Source organism: Oryctolagus cuniculus, chromosome 5 (assembly GCF_051225735.1).
Source record: "Oryctolagus cuniculus isolate XC-2025 breed Fujian yellow rabbit chromosome 5, ASM5122573v1, whole genome shotgun sequence".
Classification (NCBI taxonomy): domain Eukaryota; kingdom Metazoa; phylum Chordata; class Mammalia; order Lagomorpha; family Leporidae; genus Oryctolagus; species Oryctolagus cuniculus.
In genome coordinates this window covers 47358055-47379390 of record NC_142871.1, presented here as the reverse complement: position 1 = coordinate 47379390, position 21336 = coordinate 47358055, and the positions used below count along the sequence as shown (strand labels likewise).

Here is a 21336-nt window from a genome sequence, read left to right as displayed (position 1 = left end):
GTTTTGGTAGAAACATTGCTTGCAGGGAGAGAAAATTTATATTTAGAGCAAGTGTCTATTTCAGTAGTTACAAAGTGTCATCCCTTGTATGATGGATATAGTCATACAGTGCCATATCTGAACTCAGTGACGGTCTCTGATACTGGCAGGTTGGGCAATGGCTTTAGCTAGGTTGTCCTTTGTAAGTGGAAGCCCCTATTACTGAGCCTGTGAATAATCATCTTTCCTGCCGCCGTAGCCACTGTTCATGAACCACTTAGGGTTTAGACAGGAGTCACTGGGGAAAAGAGCTATATTATATACAGAATGCATCATCCTATCCTCTTTTTTTTTTTTTTTTTTCAGGCAGAGTTAGACAGAGAGAGAGAGTGACAGAGAGAAAGATCTTCCTTCCACTGGTTCACCCCCCAAATGGCTGCTGCGGTCGGTGCGCTACGCTGATCCAAAGCCAGGAGCCAGGTGCTTCCTCCTGGTTTCCCAAGCGGGTGCAGGGCCCAAGCACTTGGGCCATCCTCCACTGCCTTCCCGGGCCACAGCAGAAAGCTGGAGTGGAAGAGGAGCAACCAGGACAGAATCCGGTGCCACAACCAGAACTAGAACCCGGGGTGCTGGTGCTGCAGGCGGAAGATTAGCCTAGTGATCTGAGGTGCCGGCCTATCCTATCCTCTTGATTATTAATGTTCCTCTCTGCTGGGGTCACCTTTTGGTGAGCATTGACATGGAAAATGAATATCTTCACTTCTTTGTTAATAGAAGTCTATTTATGTATCTCTTCTGCAGACATTCTTGTCATCAGTTTTCCAATCATGGTGCTTCCAAGTTGATGACCATGTAAACTGCTGAGCACAGTCCACAAGTCAATATAGCACTGTCCCTCTGGCTATTTCTCCTTTCAAGTGAATTGAACACCTGTCTTAGCTGCTCAAAGTTATGCCATATTGAAGGATTTCTCTTTACCCTTGTTCTTCAGAGATATATTTTAAAGTAGCTGTAGTGCTATAACTGTTTGCTTTCAGGCAGTATTTGCATTTGTGTGTTACCATCTGTAAACCAAACTCAAATTTCTCTTCCTAAGTTGACTGGTTATAGAGAACTCCCTGTAACGCATAGTTATTCACTAGTGGAGATAAAATAATGCAGGAGTGGAGACCATGGCTATTTTGGTCCACTTCCTTATATAAATTTCTTATACCTTCAAGGTCTACTTGATATCAGGCTTGTATATAATACTTCCATTTGATTTTGGAGTGCTTCTGGACATGCCCAACTGTGGGACTTAGTGGTTTAGACAATTGGTTTACAATAGGCAGCACAGATTTCATGGTAGGTTGGTGGTCCACAGTGAGATGTCCAGTTTCTGTTAAGACCTAGTAACAAGCCAAAGGCTCTTTACAAATATAAGATTAGTTACCTACACAGGGTGGCAGTTTTGTCCCCAAATCCTCAGGGTTTATGCTGTGATTCACCTAAAGGGGCCTGCCAGGACTTCAAACAACATCTCTGTCTGCACAGGCAATTGCTCTGATGAATCATATGCCCCAAATGACAGAGCAGCTTGCACTGCAGCCTGTGCTGTTGTAAAGCCTTCTATTATTCAGGGCCTTGCTCAAACTCTTAGCTTTTTAGGCCTCTTAGTAATTGGGGAAGAATGTCACCCCCAAGTGAAGAATATGTTGCTTCCAACATGCGAAGAGGCCCCCTAGAAATTGTGCTTATAGACGGGGGCAAATACAGGTTTTCCTTTATCTTAGAATGCATAGTACCTGCTGATGGATCCCTAGGATGTTTACAGACATGGAACACACTGCACAGGCCAAATATGTGAGTTAATTGAGGCTGAGGGTGGGAATGATCATCCCTGCATCCTTCAAGTTCTTGGTGGTGGTATAACCTCTGCAGTCCCTCTAAGAATACAGTTTAGATTTTTGGTTTAAACAAGTTTTCTAAGTAGAGACAGTCTTAGTGATTATCACTTGATGGTTCCTGCCATAATAGTCCTCACTTCATTAGACAGAGAACCAGAGTGAGGATTCTACCATTTGCTGAGTATATCCATTTTATTTATGTATTCTGAAACTAGAAAAGTGGTTGGGATATACTGAACCCATTGGGAGACTAGCTTGAGCTAAAACTTTGTTGATCCCGTGACTGCCAGAAGTCCCTTCTCTGGTTGGTACCAGTGTCACTTTAAAGTCAATGTCCAGTAATTTATGAAGGTTCCAATTATTTTCCTGCACAATCAGCGTAGTAAATTGCTGTAGGAAGTAAGTGGCTCTGGGGAGTGCTGGAAGAAAGATCAGCAATATAATTTTTGGCAGTATTGCAAGATTCTTTCAAGGGGACCCAGACTCCTCTCCATTCAGGGGATTCTGGGTCTGTAAATGGACTCAAGTCTTGGAATTGATGGATGATCTGTGAATGTACTTTGGTGATTCAAGATAGACCAGTTTCTTAGTTCTAGAAATCTCATGTTTACTTATATTAAATTAAAATTTAGGTGATTACCTATCTTTATTTTCTAAGGACTCCATGAGCAATTAGCTGATGCTATAGGTCTCTGTAAGTCAGATTATTTTGATTACTGCTTTTACTTTCCTAACAACCTTGTCTTTGGTGATTAAGTGCTACTACATGCCTTGCCAACCTGGAATACAATTATCCCTATCGAATTTAGAGATTCAAGTTTAGTTTAGTTCCACTATAACTTCTGAGCTAAAGAAAAGAGTGACCGCAGTGCTCTTAAAGGATGGCAGGGCCCTCCTCACAAAATTATTTCTTATAATCACCATGAAAGATACGTTGTCTGGCCCTCCTAGAGTAGGTAATCAGGTCTCTCTCTCTCTCTCTCTCTCTTTTAAGATATGTCCTATCCACTTGAAAGCGTTACAGAGAGAAGAGACAAAGAGAGAGAGAGAGAAAGAAAGAGAGAGGTCTTCCATCCACAGGTTCACTCACCAAATGAATGCAACCGTTGGAGCTGAGCCAATCTGAAGCCAGGAGCCAGGAGCTTCTTCTGGGTCTCCCTCATGAGTGTGGGAACCCAAGCACTTGTGCCATCCTCTGTTGTTTTCCCAGGTGCATTAATGGGGAGCTAGATCAGAAGTGGAGCAGCCGGGACTTGAAACAGCACCCATATGGGATGCTGGCTCTGTAGATGAGGGCTTTAACCCACTGCACCACAGCACTGGCCTCAGGTGGTCAAGTCTTATGTGATATATCTATTCTAGCATTTCAACCTTCTCAAATGGTTGTACACTTTCCTCTCGAGTATATAAAAGCCATCTACTTTACCACTTTGATTTCACTTAATATAGGCCACTTTGGGTTTATATTCCAAGTAGCCAAACAAAATGAGACTTTTATAACCTCTTGAACTCAAACATTAACATAGAAAATATTATTACAAGAAAACCTACAAAATTAAAAAATTAGCATAGATTTAATCTACTGAATCTGGACTCTCTGCTTAGAGGAATCATATAAACAAATTTATCCTTATCCAATTGTGTTTCTTTGATAACGATCCAATATGCTTAATGTCCAATCACACATGTTATCCAGATTTATATCTATATAAACTGAAAAAATCATAGAGTTCTTTCAGTGTGTAGAACACTTCCTCTTGGACCACAGTTTTTACCTTAATCTTGGGGATTGTCGGAACTCAAGTCTGTTGCAAATATCAAAGCAAAATGAGGTTTGGAGTTATGGTCCTCAGGAGAATCAGGATTGTTTTGTAAAGCACGCCTCTAAGGGGAGGCCATTACAGGTGCTTCAGGCAAAACAGGGTTAACCACCTCAGACGGGGTTGCAAGGGATGTTTCCACTGGCAAAAAAAGACTCATCAGAATGTATGGGATTAATGTCCCAAGCTTCTTCAGGATTTCCTATAATCTCTACTCTAATTTTCAAGATCTCATGCCTTCCCAATCAATACCCCAGGTTAACAGGAAAAATTCTGTGAGGTTGGAAATTCAATTTGTGCTGTAATTCAGCAACTAATAGGATGAGAGTCTGGGTTTGAAATCTTAGCCCTTAAGCTACAAAAGATAAGGTTTGGTTTGAGGCAGACATAGAAGTTTTCATGTTATTTATTCAGAGCTTGAACTGAGAACTTCAAACCTTGAGCTTATTTTTTTCTTTCCTTTTTTTTTTTTTTATAATACAGTTAGTAGCAAGCAGCCAATCTCATTATGTTCTTTAGTTTGAGTAAATGTTCTCATTTATCAAATTTATGGTCACTCAGGACCTTTCTGTTTTCAGGTATCTGATTAGGAGTATCCAGTGGTGATATCTGTGTATTACTGTTGCCACATCATGCCAAGACTACTAGAACTCTTTTAATCCCTGGAAACAGTCATTTGTGCCTTTAAATCAAATCAGATTGGAGAATTTATCCCAGAAATCCCAAAATCAATTTCAGATAACTCCTTAAAATTCTGTTCTTCTAGAACCACTATTAGTACAAACATTTGTTCCAGTTAGTCAGGGATCAATCAGCAAAATGAAGTTACTCTCACAGAATTTTAAGTACAATCTAGTTATATACATACATACATATATGTGTATATATATAAATTTACAATAGGGTTACATCCTGATAAGCTCAGGATAAATTGAAAGCATCATATGTCAAAATGCATTTCATACATATAACCTAGAAAAGCATCATAGCCTAACAATACAGCACTCTGTAGAGTATGGATTGTTTGCCTTTCATGGCTGACTAGGAACTGCACAGCATCATGAGAGAGTATTGTATCCCATATCACTAGCTAGGGAAAAGGTCAAAATTCAAAATAGAGGAGTAGAGTCTATTGAGAGTGTATCCCTGTCCTATCATCATGAAGTCAAAAAGTTGAAAGTTGAACCATTGTAAGTCAAGGATGGGAATGGGGAAAGATGGCAATGAATTGATTTATGTGATTATGGAGGCTAGCCAGTCAAATCCAAACTCTTAAGGCAACTATATATCAGAAGCTAATGCCAAATGCAGTCCATAGGTGGAATTGCTTCTTCAGGGAAGCCACCAATCTGTTCTTTCAACTGATTGAGTCCAGCCATAAAGATTATTGACAATAATTTCCTTTATGTAAATCAACTGAGGTATTGATCACATCTACAAAATTCCTTTACCACACCACCTAGAGTAGTGTTTAATTAAATACCTGGTGACTATAGCCCATGGGCATAACATTGACCATCTCAGTAGTTTAACTTTGTTCTTGGTGACCGAGTCATCACAGATATTGGCAGATGTTGATGATGTATCCACAAAGATATGGTCTACATATACACACAACCTCTAGAACTTGTTTTCTTGAAGGAGTTCTAGGTAACAATTAGCTTTTTATTTGTTTCTTTTTCTCTTAAAATAGAATAAAGTATTGCAGCTACACTATACTTTTTGGTAATGTAATACAGCTTTTGTTTTTGTTTTGCAAAAAGAGTTAACTGAAGTGGCCTTTTCTCAGCAGATTTTCTTGCTCTCCAAAAGAAAAAAAATCACCTTATCTTGTATGTTGCTACTAGAATGTTTGAATTGACACACTGTTAAAAATTCCATAATGAAGTGAGTCAGTCATGGTCTGTGGGTCCAAGAGTCTTCTCTACTGTTCTCTTTATTGCTGCCTACAGACGGGCTGATTCTGCTCATGGATTTGGAATGTAATTTCATTTGGTTAGTCAGGAAGAATTCTAAAGTTTGAAAATTACAGAAAGCTGGTGCTTGGATAACTGAACTTTCCTGACATGTTTAAAATGTACTATCAAAAAAGAAATTAGGTTAACATGTGACTACAGTGATATGTCCACTGAGTGGAAGGGGCATATTTTGAGTGCATATTTGATTTGATTAGTCATCACAAAACAAGGCAACAGGGCTTCTTGGACGGTTGTTTTGCAGGAGACTTCAGCAGAGCTCAGGTGACTTGCTTATGTGGAACAATTTATTAAATAGATAATGATCAAAGATTTAAATCAGTGGCTCTTCGATGTTCCCTTATATCTAATAGAATTTCAGTCTAAAACTGCTTCTTGTGGCTACATAGTTAATGAGAGCTCTCATGAACATCGCCAAAATGCTTGGAAATGTGTATGTTCTTTTCAGAGTTAGTTATTCAGTTGATTTGCAATAGATGTAGAAGATCAGCTACCCCCATCCTAAGTTATTAAAACTGGTGATTGAATTATTCTTTACTGATACCAGTGACTATTGTTAGGATGATATTTTAGAGTTAATTTTTCTCACATCTTTAGTGTATTATGTAGAATTTGATGGTGAGACATTTTAAGAGTGAATGACTGCAGATGTATGTGGATTGCCTCTTGGTTGGGCTATCTACATGCTGCTTTCCTTTTCTTCATACCTTGACAAACGTTTCTTGCAATTTTTCTTACACTGATGTTTCCAGCAAACTGTATTGATGCTTATTCAGCTCTTTTTTTCAGCTGTGTGTTTCTAATCTTTAAATGATTAGAAAGTGTTCTAGCTTGAAACCTTGGCTTTCAGCCACATCTCAATGTACTCAAATTTCTCAATTCAGCTTCATAGATGCAGGACTCAAATAGCCCTTGCTTGGATCATTAAGAGACATCACTAAAGATAAGGGCTTTGTTAAATACTAGATATGTTGTGGTGAGTGTGACAACTATAAAGAAACACTCAGAAATCTCTGAGTATATCTCAGTATCTCTGCTTTTGTCTGGATCACTGGATTAAGCTCTTCACAGAAAGTTAATTAGAATATATAGTATTCCCCATGTTCATGGGGAATATTTTCCAAGTCCCCAGAGAATATCTGAAACCATGACTAATACTGAATCCTACATATGCTATGTTTTTTCCTAGACAGTTAATGTAATGCTTGGTTAGTTTGTTTGGATTTGACTCAAGAACTGACCCTGGCACTTATCAGCTTGTAGCTTGGGTAATCTCTCCCAGTCTTACTTTTCTAATTAATGAACTGGAAATGAATTGAAATTGTGAGGAGAAGAATGATAATGACACATATTATTTGCCTAGTGTGTTTTAATAGCTAGATGGAAACTATTTTTATTATTTGTTTATACTTTAGCCAGGTTTCTAACAAAAGCAGAGCTTGGAGCAGTTTAGAGGGAAGTCTGTGTGGTCTACTTTTCTTCTTGGCTTAATACTCATGAAGGACAATCATAAAAACAAACCTAATGATCAGAAATAATTGTAAAGGGAAACCAGAAAACATATTCTGAGTGCTCATCTGTAAGTTGGGGACAATAGTATCTGGTTTATAAGGTTGTTGTAAGGATTAGATTAATTAACGTTATATGAAGGTTTAAAACCATGTGTAGCACATAGGCATTGCCCTGCACAATGATTATTTATATCATTGCTAGTATTTTTAATACTATTGCTGCTACTTGGAGTGAGGATTAACCTAAGGCTCTGCAGTCAGGGAGAACTAAGTACTGAATCCTACATATATTATGTTTTTAAACATAAGTTTAAATTTATAAACTTTATAAATGGAGATCCTTGTGTATTTTTTATCTGTCTGATCTTAGTTCTCATGTATAAAATGAAATGACAGTCCTTCCTATCCAATAGGGCTGCCTGAGGATGAAAAGCAACAAAGAATACATACAATGTAGCATAACTCTTGGCAGATTCAAAACACTTGATAATATTAGATGTTTCTATTAATAATGACAACTGAGGTAAGCATTTTAAGCAGCAGTTAAAATACCACTTGGGACACCCACATTCCATATCAGAGTGCTTGGGTAGGAGTCCCAGCTTCTTGCTAATGTGTACCCTGGGAGATACCACATGATGGGTCAGATACCAGGTCCTTGCCACTCATGTGGGAGATGCGATACAATTTCAGATTTCTAGCTTCCACCTATTTTATCCCTGCCTAACCCTTGCAGCCATTTGGAGAGTAAACCACCAAGCAGAGGTTCTCTGTGTGTCTGTTTCTCCATCTCTCTGCCTTTCGGTTCAAATGAAAATAAGCAGTCTTTAGAAAAAAGTGAATGAAAAAATAATAATTATATTTATGAATTTATTTAGCAAAATTCATTGAACAACTTTTTATATACTGATGACATAGTGATATATATTGTGAACAGAGAAGAACCATAGTCTAATGGAGCTTTTCTTTTGTAATTGTATTAAACACTTGGTTTGAGTTTTTTAATATTTTTAATCAAAGTGAAGTAGACAGGCTAAAACTGATTATGTTTGTGAGCTGGAAGACCACGCCTTCGCCACACCCCTGTGTGACCTCACGCTCTACCTGATACCCTCACCACGCCCCCATGTGACATCATGCTCTACCTGACCATACCTGAGCACCCACCTGCGCACAAGCCACTCCCCTGTGGAAAATATATAAAAGGCAAGAAGCATCCCAAAAGGCTCTCTGCCTCTACTTTGCTGCCGGTGATAAGCAGTGGATAGCAGCTCAAGGCACTTGCTGCACGTGGCTTTTGGCCTGCTCTCTGCTTGGTATGGATGCTACCCTAGTTAACAGATTTTTCCCTCTCTTTAAACTGAACTAAAGCCCTCACTTTCCTGTGCACCTTTCACACTAAATAAGAGCCTAAAATGTACCATGCTGCCTCGTTTATGGATGCCAGTATTTAGAATTCTTTAAATATTAGGCAAGAACCCTCATGGACTTATTAATATTGGGGATTTATTAATAAGCACATGGTGATATCATATGGCAGCCCAAATTCCGGTAGCATTCCGATATCAAAAGGAATCTTTTTTTCATAAGGAATAAGAATTTGACATGACCCCCTAAAATTTACACGAAAATGTGGCCCTTTAGAGTTCCCCAGAAGTGCTATCTGAGGTGTCACATATGTTATCGGTATTTGGGGTGCCATACGATTTCACCATATGCTTATGTATAAATCCCCCAATATTAATAAGCCCAACAGGGTTCTTGCCTAATACTTAGAGAAGAATTCTAAATACCGGCACAGATAAATGAGGCAGCATGTACATTTTAAGCTTTTATTTAGTGTGAAAGATGCATAGGAGAGTGAGAGCTTTATTAAAAGAGAGGTAAATCTGGGTTCATACCGAGCACCAGGAACCAGCCACGTGGAGGAGCATCTAGGCCAGGAAGCCTAGAGCACATGGCCCGAAGGCCACTCACCCTGGTGGCGCAGAGCTACAGCAAGCCCCCTCCTGGCAAGAGAACAGGGAAGAAGAGAAGGCCAGACACACCATGTCCCAGGTTTTTAAACCACTTCCAAAGAGGAGTGGTTAATTAACCTGATTGGCTGGGCACTCAGGTGTGGCCAGGTAGGGGGATGAGGTCACTCAGGGGTGTGGTGAAGGTATCAGGTAGGGCGTGAGGTCACACAGGGGCGTGGCAAAGAGTGATCTTCCAGCTCACAAACCTAATGGATTTTAACCTATATGCCTGCCTACTTCAAATTGACTTTGCCAAATGGAAGTCATATGTGATTTCTAAGTGATTAAACATGTTTTGTTTGCCCATTATTTACATGGAAATGGATGGATCCTTTTGGGGAGGGGGGAGGATTTAAAAGCAAGATCCACTAGAGACAAAGACCTCCAGCCAGAGTGGCATGGAGTGGGGCTCCAAGAGAGGCAAAACCCGAAGGCGCTGGTGGTAGTGGGAATTTTAAGCACAATTTTGGAGAAAAAAACTTGACAATCAGATTGGCATTCAGGCGGGGACAAAACCCAACAAATGAACTGATTTGCAATCTTTTACCCTGACTGGCTTGCTCATGATAAAACAAAAAGAGCCATTAGAAGGGTGGGATACCTAATTCGTTTTACAGTAAACTGAGTGCTCAAAAGGAATTGCCACTCCCTTGCGATTCTCCTGATAAGATTGAAGCTTTCCAGGAATGGGCAGGCCTGCACTTTTGACCTTGCTAAAGATTTTGCACCCTCAGTTTCCACAGAGACCACCTGACTGTATTAACCATCTGACTCCTCACATTCTGTTAGGGGAACTGGGTGAAGACTGCTCTGGCTGCTTCGTCCTAATGAAAGGGGTATCAAGACAGGGTTCCAGCGGGAGGTGGCTTCTCAGCAGGTGGTGGCTTCTCAAGGGGGACTCAGTACCAGCTTGCAGAAACTGCTTCCATCCCAGGTTTCATATGCATGGCCATCTAGAATTTCACTGTTCTAAATCTGGAGAAAATAAATCCAACAAGCAATTTAAACTCACAGGGTCTAAAACAAAGAATGGAGCCATTACTAGAGGACCTAAGAAAGGTGCCTTCTAAACCACGAGCAAGTTTTCCCATAGAGAGGCAAACAGAAACTGACAGGAGGGACCTGATGACAATCAGGTGGGCTAAGGCCTGGCCAGCTATACATGAGGTCCAGACCTATCTCTCCACATGGGGTAATGAAAGAGACATCATAAGGGAGGTGTGAACCTCCTTAGGGAATGGTCAATCTACCAATAAATAAAACTAAATATTACATCATTCTGCAGACCATTTGGCTCCTTTTTATGATTTAGCTAAAGATACTTTTTTTCCTCTCCACACAGCATTGAGTAAGCTTAACTTGGTAAAAGAGAATATAATTATCTTTTTGGGTAAAGTTGCTTGTGTGCATCACTAGAATTGATTTAGTAAAGTAGCAAAAGGGTAATCTGCAAATGCAAAAATTAAATAATTTGAAAATCTATTAGCTAAGAGGTTGCTCATGCTATCTTTAAGGGACAGAAATAAAGAAAAGAAACTTCTGTGTGAACATACACAGAAAATGACAGTCAACAATAGAACTGCACAAAGAAAAAAATGGAAACATTTATTTTGTGCTACATGATATTAAAATATTCTGAAAGAGTATGAAAATTAATTATCTACTTCAGTTTTCCTTTACAAATGAGTTGGAAAATGTCAAACAAATCTGGGGAAGAATGAGAAAGCACTGAATCAGTTGCAGGTGTTTTCTGAACACAACAGAGCCTGGAGGGTTTTGATTTGCATAACAGCCCCCATAAAACATGGTGGGTTTATTATACTCCTGTGCACTTTAATTGTTGTCGATGACATGGTCAGAACAAAGAAGCCTAAGTTGTCTTCTGTCCTGAAAGACTTGATGTTTGGAAAGAACACTGGACTGGATCAAGGAGACCAGCACTCTAATTCTTCCTTTACTTTGTCTCAGAAACTCATTCAGAGATGGCTGGCACTGTGGCTCACTTGACTAATCCTCCACCTGTGGTGCCGGCACCCCGGGTTCTACTCCCGGTTGGGGCACCAGATTCTGTCCTGGTTGCTCCTCTTCCAGTCCAGTTCTCTGCTGTGGCCCAGGAAGGCAGTGGAGGATGGCCCAAGTGCTTGGGCCCTGCACCCGCATGGGAGACCAGGAGGAAGCACCTGGCTCCTGGCTTTGGATTGGCACAGCGCGCCGGCTGTAGTAGCCATTTGGGGAGTGAACCAACAGAGAAGGAAGACCTTTCTCTCTGTCTCACTCACTGTCCAACTCTGCCTGTCAAAAAAAAAAAAAAAAAAGAAACTCATTCAGAGAGACCATGGCATACAGGACCTCAACTCTTGAGTTAGAAGATTGAAATTAAATACATTTTTCTCTAGAGTCTCTCCCAATTTCCAATACTGTGTAACACAGGATATGTTGCTGCTGTAAGCTAAACCAAAGATAGTTATGTTCACCTTGCTTAGACGTCAGAGCTTCTAAAAATATGCAGGGCATGAATAACTTGAAATTAAATAAGCACATGATTATTTACACTAAAAAAGTTTCTTTTCCATTAAGCACAGATTCTTTATATGAATAAGAAGAGACAGTTCCAGGGCTGGTGCTGTGGCGCAGTAGATTAATCCTCTGCCTGCAGCACCGGCATCCCATATGGGCGCTGGTTCTAGTCCCGGCTACTCCTCTTCCCATCCAGCTCTCTGCTGTGGAAAGCAGTAGAAGATGGCCCAAGTGCTTGGGCCCCTACGCCTGTGTGAGAGACTCAGAAGATCCTGGCTTCTGGCTTCGGATCATCACAGCTCTGGTCATTGCAGCCATTTAAGGAGTGAACCAGCAGATGGGAAACCTTTCTCTGTCTCTCCCTCTCACTGTCTGTAACTCTACCTCTCAAATAAATAAATAAATAAATCTAAAAAAAAAGAAAAAAGGGACAGTTCCTTCTTCATGCCATTTTATAGTCTAAAGATTGTGTCTGTCTTTAGAAGCTAATGGGAGTACATTCTCATATGAAAATGTGTGGTTTCTTAAGAATTCTGATTGGATACTGAGTTGTAGATAGAAAACCCCAATGACTGACATATTCCTACAATCAATACTATCATTCATCTGATATGCCTTTCTATAAGAGTTGACAAAACGCATACATTTACAGATAGAATATTCATACATAAGCATTGCTCACTAAGTTAGAAGAATAACCAAAGTATACAATATATGTAAAACATAACTAACTAGCATCCTACTTCTACATTTTATACTAACAAAAAATAAGAAATAAACTAAAGTTTGGATCTATGATCAATGTGTTTCACAAAATGCTAAAAGAATAAATGGCTGTATAGATAAACATGATTGGCACACTGCACAGCCTAATTCCTTCTCAGAGATTCATCTTGAACATTAACATCTTCTGAGGATATTTTGCTGTAAATTTATGTACCTTGCTAAAAATTATAGTGTTTTTTACATAATTCACATACCATAAAATTCATCCATTGAATGTGTACAGTTCAATCTATGATTTATATTCATATACCATCACCACAAGCAACTTTATATCATTTTTATCACCCCAGAAATAAATCCTGTAGTCATTAACTGAGACTCCTTGCTTCTTCCAAATTGCCTTAGGTTAACATGAAACACCTATGTCTCTATAAATTTTCATATTTTGAATGTTTGATATAAATGGAATCACACAACATGTGCTTTTTTTTCCTTTAGTCTGTTTTCCAGTTTAATGTGTTTTGTAGCATGTATCAAAACTTCATTCCTTTATATTATCAAGTGATAGATTATATGGATACATTACATTTTATTTATGCATTCAGTTCATGGACGAATGTGTTATTTCTACTTTTTGTCTATTATGAATAACATTACTATGAACATCCTTTACAGTTAGTTTTTGTGGACATATACTTTAATTTTCCTCTATTAAAATAGTATATCTAGGAATGAAATGGGGTCATATGGCCTGTGTTTAGCAATTTGTGTAATTGCCAAACTATTTTCCAAAGAGGCTGTGCCAGTTTACATTTCAACTTGCAATGAATGATACTCGCAGTTTCTCCACATCCTTTTTTTTTTTTTTTCAAAAGATTTATTTTATTTATTTGAAACAAAGAGTTACTGAGAAACGTAGAGACAAAGAGAGAGGTCTTCCACCTACTGGTTCACTCCCCAAATGACCGCGATGGCTGGAGCTGAGTTGATCCAAAGCCTGGAGCTGTGAGCTTCTTCCGGGTCTCCCACACAGTTGCAGGGGCCCAAAGATTTGGGCCATCATCCACTGCTTTCCCAAGGACATTAGCAAGGAGCTGGATTGGAAGCTGAGCAGCCAGGACTCAAACTGGCGCCCGTATGAGATGCTGGCATTGCAGGCCGGGGCTTTAACCTGCTGCACCACAGGGCCAGCCCCTCTCCACACTCTGCAACAACTATCATTGTCTTTTTTGTTACAGTCAATGGATGTGAAGTGGTATTTTGTTATGATTTTAATTTGCATGTCACTAATGGCTAATGATGTTGCATGTAATTTTATGTCTTTTTTGGCCATTTGTATACCTTCTTGGAGAAAAATATTCATGTCCTTTTCCATGTTCTAAATTGGGTTACTTATCTTTTTATTGTTTACTTCTAATAGTTATTTATATGCTAGAGAAACATGTTTCTTATTATTATATGACTGGCAAATAATTTCACCAATTCTGAGGGTTTTTTTTTCACTTTTTAATGAGGTGCTTTGATGCACAAAAGTTTTGCGCTTTCATAAAGCCCAAATTATCAATTTTTATTTTATTTTAGTTATGGTATTATATTTAATAAACTGTTGGCTAACCCAAGGTCACAAAGATTTACTTGTACATTTTTTTTCTAAAAGTTTTAGTGCTAGTGTTTCCATTTAGATTTATGATCCATTGTGAGTTAATTTTTGTGTGTGGTATGAGGCATGGGTCCAACTTCATTCCTCTGTATCAGTATATCCAGTTGTCCCAGGATAATTTGTTCAAAAGACTCTTTTTTCCCCATTGGTCTTGTCACTTTTGTTGAAAAACCAATTGACCACAAATATATAGATTTACTTCTGGACTTTGAATTCCATTCTGTTTGGTCTACATGCCTATCCTGTGCCAGTGTCACTGTTTTTGAAAACTATGGCTTTGTAGTAAGTTTTGCAATCAGAAAGCGTGAGTCCTCCAACTTTGTTCTTTTCCAAGATGGTTTTGGCTGTTTTGCATTTCTTGAATTCCAATTGAATTTTGAATAGATGTATCAATTTATGTAAAAAATGAAGCTGTATTTTTTTTTATTTGGCAGGTAGAGTTATAGATAGTGAGAGAGAGAGACAGAGAGAAAGGTCTTCCTTCTGTTGGTTCACCCCCCAAATGGCCGCCACAGCCAGAGCTGCCCCGATCCGAAGCCAGGAGCCAGGTGCTTCCTCCCGGTCTCCCATGTGGGTGCAGGGGCCCAAGCACTTGGGCCATCCTCCACTGCCCTTCCGGGCCACAGCAGAGAGCTGGCCTGGAAGAGGAGCAACCGGAACTAGAACCGGGCACCCCAACCGGGAGTAGAACCCGGGGTGCCGGCACCACAGGTGGAGGATTAGTCAAGTGAGCCCCGGTGCCAGCCCCAGGAAGCTGTATTTCAATGGGTCTTATGGTTGAATCAATTTGGAGAGTATTACTATCATAGGCAACATCTATTTATGAACCCTATTTTTCTTCACTGAATGAACCTATTTCAAGGTGGAGGAAAGTCTCTAGTGGCAATCTCCTAGCACTCTTCTTGGTGCAGCTGTTTTTAATATTAGAAGGCATTTCTGTCAACTGTGTTCATGATACATGGCTTAGAAGGGTAACTTACGGTAACTTCATGCTTATCTCAGACTAGATTGATGAAACAATATGAAACTCATCAGCCTTAAAAGTAATTTTTAAAAAATAACTGCTAACAAACCATTTGTAGGAGTTTTCAAGCATATTAAATAATGTATATTTTATTTATATTTAAAAGAAATCTTGCATAATAGCTAACTTTTTATATATTTTGAACTCTACAAATGGAAGATGAAACAAAATAATGTATGATATTATAAGAAGTTTGAATCAGCACTATGAGCATGCCTCTTCTATGCCAGTATCACACTATATTGATAACTATAGTTTTGTAGTAAGTTTTGCAATTGGAAAGCATTAGTTTCCCAATTTTGTTCTTTTTCAAGATTGTTATACATGTTTTTATGTTTATATTTTGCTTCACATATTACAATAAAATGTACATTGTAAGAAGTCATTATTTTATATTTAATATTTTGAAGTATAATGTAAAATAACATCTTAAAATTAGTTGATATTATAATGACCATCAACACTTCAAGAAGTTTAATGAACAAAATAATTACCTCATTCAATACCTTCTGTTTACTAAACAAGAGAAAGTAATTAGAACATTTTATATAGATTCTTAACAATAAAGTTCACAAAGCTTCACTCTTTGGAGTATAGTAAAATAGTCCAATTGCATATAGTCCAAGTGAGGTTATGAAGTAATTATGGCAATATGGATATTTTTCAATGCCAACCCATTTTGCAGTTGGCCTTATTTCTGGTTTCAAAATAGAAAGCAGAGGCATAGAAGAACATCTCTTCCTTTCATGAATGAAATAGCCACTTAATCAATTGTTGACATAAGTAATAATGTTGCTTGTAATTACTGAATGCTTCCTTTATGAAGTTGGTGCAATTACTAGTTTCATTTTATCTAATGAGTAAACTGAAGTTTAGAGGGAGAGATAACTTGCTCAAAGATCAATGCTATTCATTGATGGAGCTAGCACAACTCTCGTGTGTCATAGTTGTACGTTATGCTGCCTTCCAAGAGGGACAATTAAACAAAGATTTATGAATGTTCAGTTAAATGTTACAATTCCTTAAGCCTATTTCTGTTGTTTCCTTATCCTTCTTGGATCATTTCTTCTACATTTTCTTCACTGAAAAATTTCATGGAAATTGTACCCTTGAGATTCTAATGCAGCTCTGTACTTCTGTGTGTGTTGGGACTTCAGGGCATGAATAACTGGGGAGACGCTTGGCATTTGTTAATACCCATAGGTTCTGAGATGACACCTGAAAGCACCAAAAATGCAAGACATTGTAGAATACATGGCTCATTTTCAGCCATGTTTATGTATTCTTTATTCTAAGACCTTGATCTTGATTTTGCTTGCCATAGGAATTAGTTATATATCAACCAATGTTCCAATTTGAGAAATGTCTCTCATCTGAGAAAACATGGCTTTAAAGAATGGTCTGTTAAATCACTGTGGCTCCTTGGTTCAACACTGTTTATATTTATACCCTCTTGTAGCTGCTGATAGTCCATCACCATTTCCAAATGGAGACCCACAAAGGGCTGCTGCAACAAAATAACACCAGCTGGTGGCTGAAGACAAGAATTTATTTGCTAACAGTTGTGGAACCCAGAAGCTGAAATCAAAGTGTTGGCAAGGCTATGCTTCTTTCAAAGCCTATATGAAAGGGGTGTGTTTGTGTGGAGGGGGGGCTTTCCTTACTTCTTCCAGCTTCAGGTAGCTCCTGGCATTCCTTGGCTTATAGATGCATCACTCTCTCTCTTCACATGATGTTCTCTTTCTGTGTTTGTGTATCCTACCTTTTATATAAAGACATACCATACTCCAGTGTGACCTCATCTTAACTTGGTTACATCTGCAAAGACCCTATTTCAAAATAAGATCACATTTACAGGTCCAGGGGATTAAGATTTTATCACATAATGCCAAATCTGGTATTCGTGGTAATACTGTGTATGGTTAACTGGGACCAAACCCTTAGAGAAACATGGATGTAGCTGGAATTATCCTGCTGAATATTGATGTGTCTTTAATATTTGGGATGTTCCTCCCACTACCATTTTACAAAGTGGGTGTATTTTCATGACTATATATTCTGGTATTTGAAGGCCCACAAAATGATGTAATTTGAACTAGAGCAGTATCTTCTAACGAATACTGCATGGCAATGACAATATCAACAAGCAACAAAATCAATAGACTGGGCTGATGGTGTCAGCTAGCTGCGACAATCAGAGAATGATTGATGTTTGAAGCACGGTTTTCAGCAGCAGCAGCAGCTGCTGCTACTTCAAAATTGCTCTTAATGAATCACCACTGCAGCTGCCATTTTTCCCTAAGCCAGATAAATCCTGACGTGGACCAGGTGCTGTTACAGGACGTGTCAATTCAGCCCTTTTTGATCACTGACCTAACTATGAGGATTGTCGTCATTCTGAAATTAGGGGAAGAAGATAAATCCGATTTGTTGAAATTTTTCTTTTTTGATTTTCCATAATTCAGTTCTTTAAATGTTATTGAATTGAATGTTTTAAAGTGAAGATATCTAAGTTAATTTATCTTCTGAAAACAAATGTATTTAATGTAATATTTAACATTAAGTGTTCCTAAACACCACTACAGGAAAAAAAAATCCACCACTGTAAAAAGCATAGTAAGACATTTTTAAAGTTTAAATTTGTGCTTTAATGACAGTTTTCAGAATTAGCTGTGAATGTTCCTTGGACTATAGAAAGTGGAAGCTATGGAGTGCATAGTTTTTTCCAGTGGCTGGTGTTAAATGCCCTCTCTAGTTTTTTTCTTAATTTGGTCCATATACCTGACTTAAAAAACTAGTCAAGCTGGTAAGAACAATGATGAAAAAATGTGATAAAAGGTTGTGTCAGTTAGGAAAGAAGTAGGATTACCAGAAATGAATATTTCAGTCAAAATATCCTTCTTGATAAGGTCAACATGAAATCTTAATTTCATCAATTTATTTTTCAGAGGCTAGTCTTATAAGCAGGGCCCACACTTCAAAAGAGCTTTTAAAAATATTCATTGCAAAATGACACTTGAGATTATTGTTATTCTAAAATCTAAAACTAACACTCTATAGCTTATTTAGATAGAAGCATCTAGATCTGCCACGTGCTAACTAGTTAGAAAGAAATGTGAATAAGACTGCTCCAGTGCATTTCTCTGCTTCTGTGCTCTCACTGGACTAGAGGAAAATAAAACACTTGTAGCAATGACCGAGACTACAGGGCAAACTAGGTTCAAGAGGGAGGCCTTCAGCAAGAAGTAACGTAATCATAATCGGACAGGAATTAGAGTTAGTTTTGAAAGGCAATGGACTTCAGGGAGAAACAAGAAAATGCTGGTTATAGATTCAGTTTTATTCATGAACAAGTAGATAAAATGCAATTGAAATTTTCAGAGACATTTTCTGCTCCTGTGTTACTAATTGCTTATTTAGAGACAATATGATTTTAAATCAAGCTGAATTTGTACTCCCTCCACCCCATAAAGAAATGGCCCATGGGGCAGGTGTTGTGACATAATGGGTTAAACTGCCACTTGGGATATCTGAATCCCATATTTGAGAACCTGGATAGAGTCCCAGCTGTTTTGCTTCTGATCCAGCTTCCTGCTAATGTAGTTCTAGAATGTAGCAGGTGATGGCTCAAGTGACTGAGTCCCTGTCATCCATATGTGACACCAGGATGGAGTTCCAGACTCAGCTTCTGCTTGGCCGAGCCTTGGGCAACTGCAGGCATTTGAGGAGTGAACCAGGGAATAGAATCTTTTCCTCTCCCCTACCCCCACTCTCACTCTCACTCTTGTTCTGCCTTTCAAATTAGTAAAAGTAAATGACTTTTTTTTTTTTAAAGAACTTTTGAAAAAGAATGCCCTGGGGCTGGCATTGTGGTGTATCAGGTAAATGCTGCCACCTGCGATGCCAGGAGGCTGCTCCACTTCTGACCCATCTCCCTGCTAATATGCCTGGGAAAGCGGTGGACAACGGCCCAAGTGCTTGTGCCCCTGCACCCATGTGGGAGAACTGGAAGAAGCTCCAGGTTCCTAGCTTTGGCCTGGCCCAGCCCCAGCTTTTGCAACCATCTGAAGACTGAACCAGCGGATGGAAGATCCCCTCCCCTCACCCTCACCCCAGGCTCTCCCTCTCACTCTATAACTCTTTCAAATAAATAAATAAATAAATAAATAAATAAATAACTTTTTAAAGAAAGTCCTTAATTAACAAGTCATTTGTTCTATCTGTTTAATCCTTAAAAAAAAAAAGAATGCCCTATTACTTTGGGCTAGACATTTAATTTCCTAATTTGTGCTTTTGGTACAAAGAATGGTGATAAAAATGACTTCTGTTTATTAAGTACTTTCTATGTGTTAAGCAGGATATTTAAAAAAATCTTGTTTATCTGAAAGGGAGAGACAGAGACACAGAGAGAGAAATTCCTCCCATCTGTTGATTTACTCCTCAAATGTCCATTATAGCCAGGGGTAGGCCAGGCTGAAGCCAGGATCCAGAAACAACCTTGGTCTTCCGTGTTGGTAACAGGGACTCAGTTACTTGAATTATCATCCGCTGCCTCCTAGAGTATGCATTAGCAAGAAGCTGGAATTAGAAGTGGGGTAGGACTCAAACTCAGGCATCCCCATATTGAATGCAGACATCCCAAATGGTGTCTCATGCCAAATGCCAACCCAGGCATATTATGATAAGTACTTACCAGAAGTTGTTTCATTTAATATTCATAGTATCCTGTGAGGCAGATGTTTTATTTCTACATTTTAGATGAGAAATTTGGGCTGAAGTTGCCCAAGTATCATAGCTATTATGATTTAGAGCTAGCTTGACTCTAATGCATGTGGGCATCACATTGTACTTTCATTGTACTTTCTTTAACGTTAAATCTTTTCTATCCTTTCATGACCAAGGCTTTATGACCATCTGGCTTCCTTTGCCCAGTGTTCTCCCCAGTGCCTCTGCTTCTCAATCAGACTCATGAAGGTTAATCTTGCAAAAGACTGTAAAGTTCCAATAGGTACTTATGCAGATAAGAAACTAAAGTCTGAAGGGTTCTTTTCTCACTAAAATTATATCCATTTCCTAAGAGCATCTTGACTTACCCAAAAGGGCATCAAATTAGAATATTTATTTCAAAAACAATTTTGAAACATTTGAAACATTTGGGATATATTCTGGTTTGCTGTACACCTCCCCCTCCTCCTATCCCTAGGAATCTGGTTAAATCACCTTCTGTAGATGTGCCAAATGTCAACACATTTGCTGGTAGTCTTGAGTTTCCTTCATGAACACACTTCTGAACTCTCTTTAAAACAGATCAAGCTTCCTTGAACAGGTTACCAATCATATCAAGTAAATATGGAATATCTGGTGTTAAGATATAATGCTGGCTGGCACCGCGGCTCACTAGGCTAATCCTCCGCCTTGTGGCGCCGGCACACCGGGTTCTAGTCCCCATCGGGGCGCCGGATTCTATCCTGGTTGCCCCTCTTCCAGGCCAGCTCTCTGCTGTGGCCAGGGAGTGCAGTGGAGGATGGCCCAAGTCCTTGGGCCCTGCACCCCATGGGAGACCAGGATAAGTACCTGGCTCCTGCCATCGGATCAGCGTGGTGCGCCAGCTGCAGCGCGCTGGCCCCGGAGGCCATTGGAGGGTGAACCAACGGCAAAGGAAGACCTTTCTCTATGTCTCTCTCTCTCTCTCTCACTGTCCACTCTGCCTGTCAAAAAATAAAAAACAAAGATATAATGCCTATAGAATGTCTTATGAAAATCACTTTGAAATAATGAGACATATCCAAAGTGATCTCTAAACTAGAATTCAAGAACCCTACCTTCCCAGGTACTTACTTATCTCTGTGCCTGTGGGTTGACCTTGTCAATCACCACTGCTATTATTATTATTATTATTATTATTATTATTTTGACAGGCAGAGTGGACAGTGAGAGAGAGAGACAGAGAGAAAGGTCTGCCTTTTGCCGTTGGTTCACCCTCCAATGGCCGCTGTGGCCGGCGCACTGCGGCCGGCGCACCGCGCTGATCCGATGGCAGGAGCCAGGTACTTCTCCTGGTCTCCCATGGGGTGCAGGGCCCAAGCACTTGGGCCATCCTCCACTGCACTCCCTGACCACAGCAGAGAGCTGGCCTGGAAGAGGGGCAACCGGGACAGAATCCGGCGCCCCGACCGGGACTAGAACCCGGTATGCCGGCACCACAAGGCGGAGGATTAG

The 21336-nt window shown here is 39.4% G+C and overlaps 1 protein-coding gene across 4 annotated transcripts in view; it reads left to right on the top strand.

The window, feature by feature from the left end:
- PKIB (cAMP-dependent protein kinase inhibitor beta) overlaps positions 1–21336 on the top strand; it is a 96605-nt gene that overhangs the window by 12451 nt on the left and 62818 nt on the right. The window contains exon 1 of one of the 4 annotated variants that reach the window (XM_070073647.2): positions 350–646. The exons of the other annotated variants lie outside the window; for them this stretch is intronic. The gene's annotated coding sequence lies outside the window, so the exon portion shown is untranslated. Of the gene's footprint in view, positions 1–349; positions 647–21336 lie in introns of those variants that run through there. 4 annotated transcript variants of the gene reach the window in all.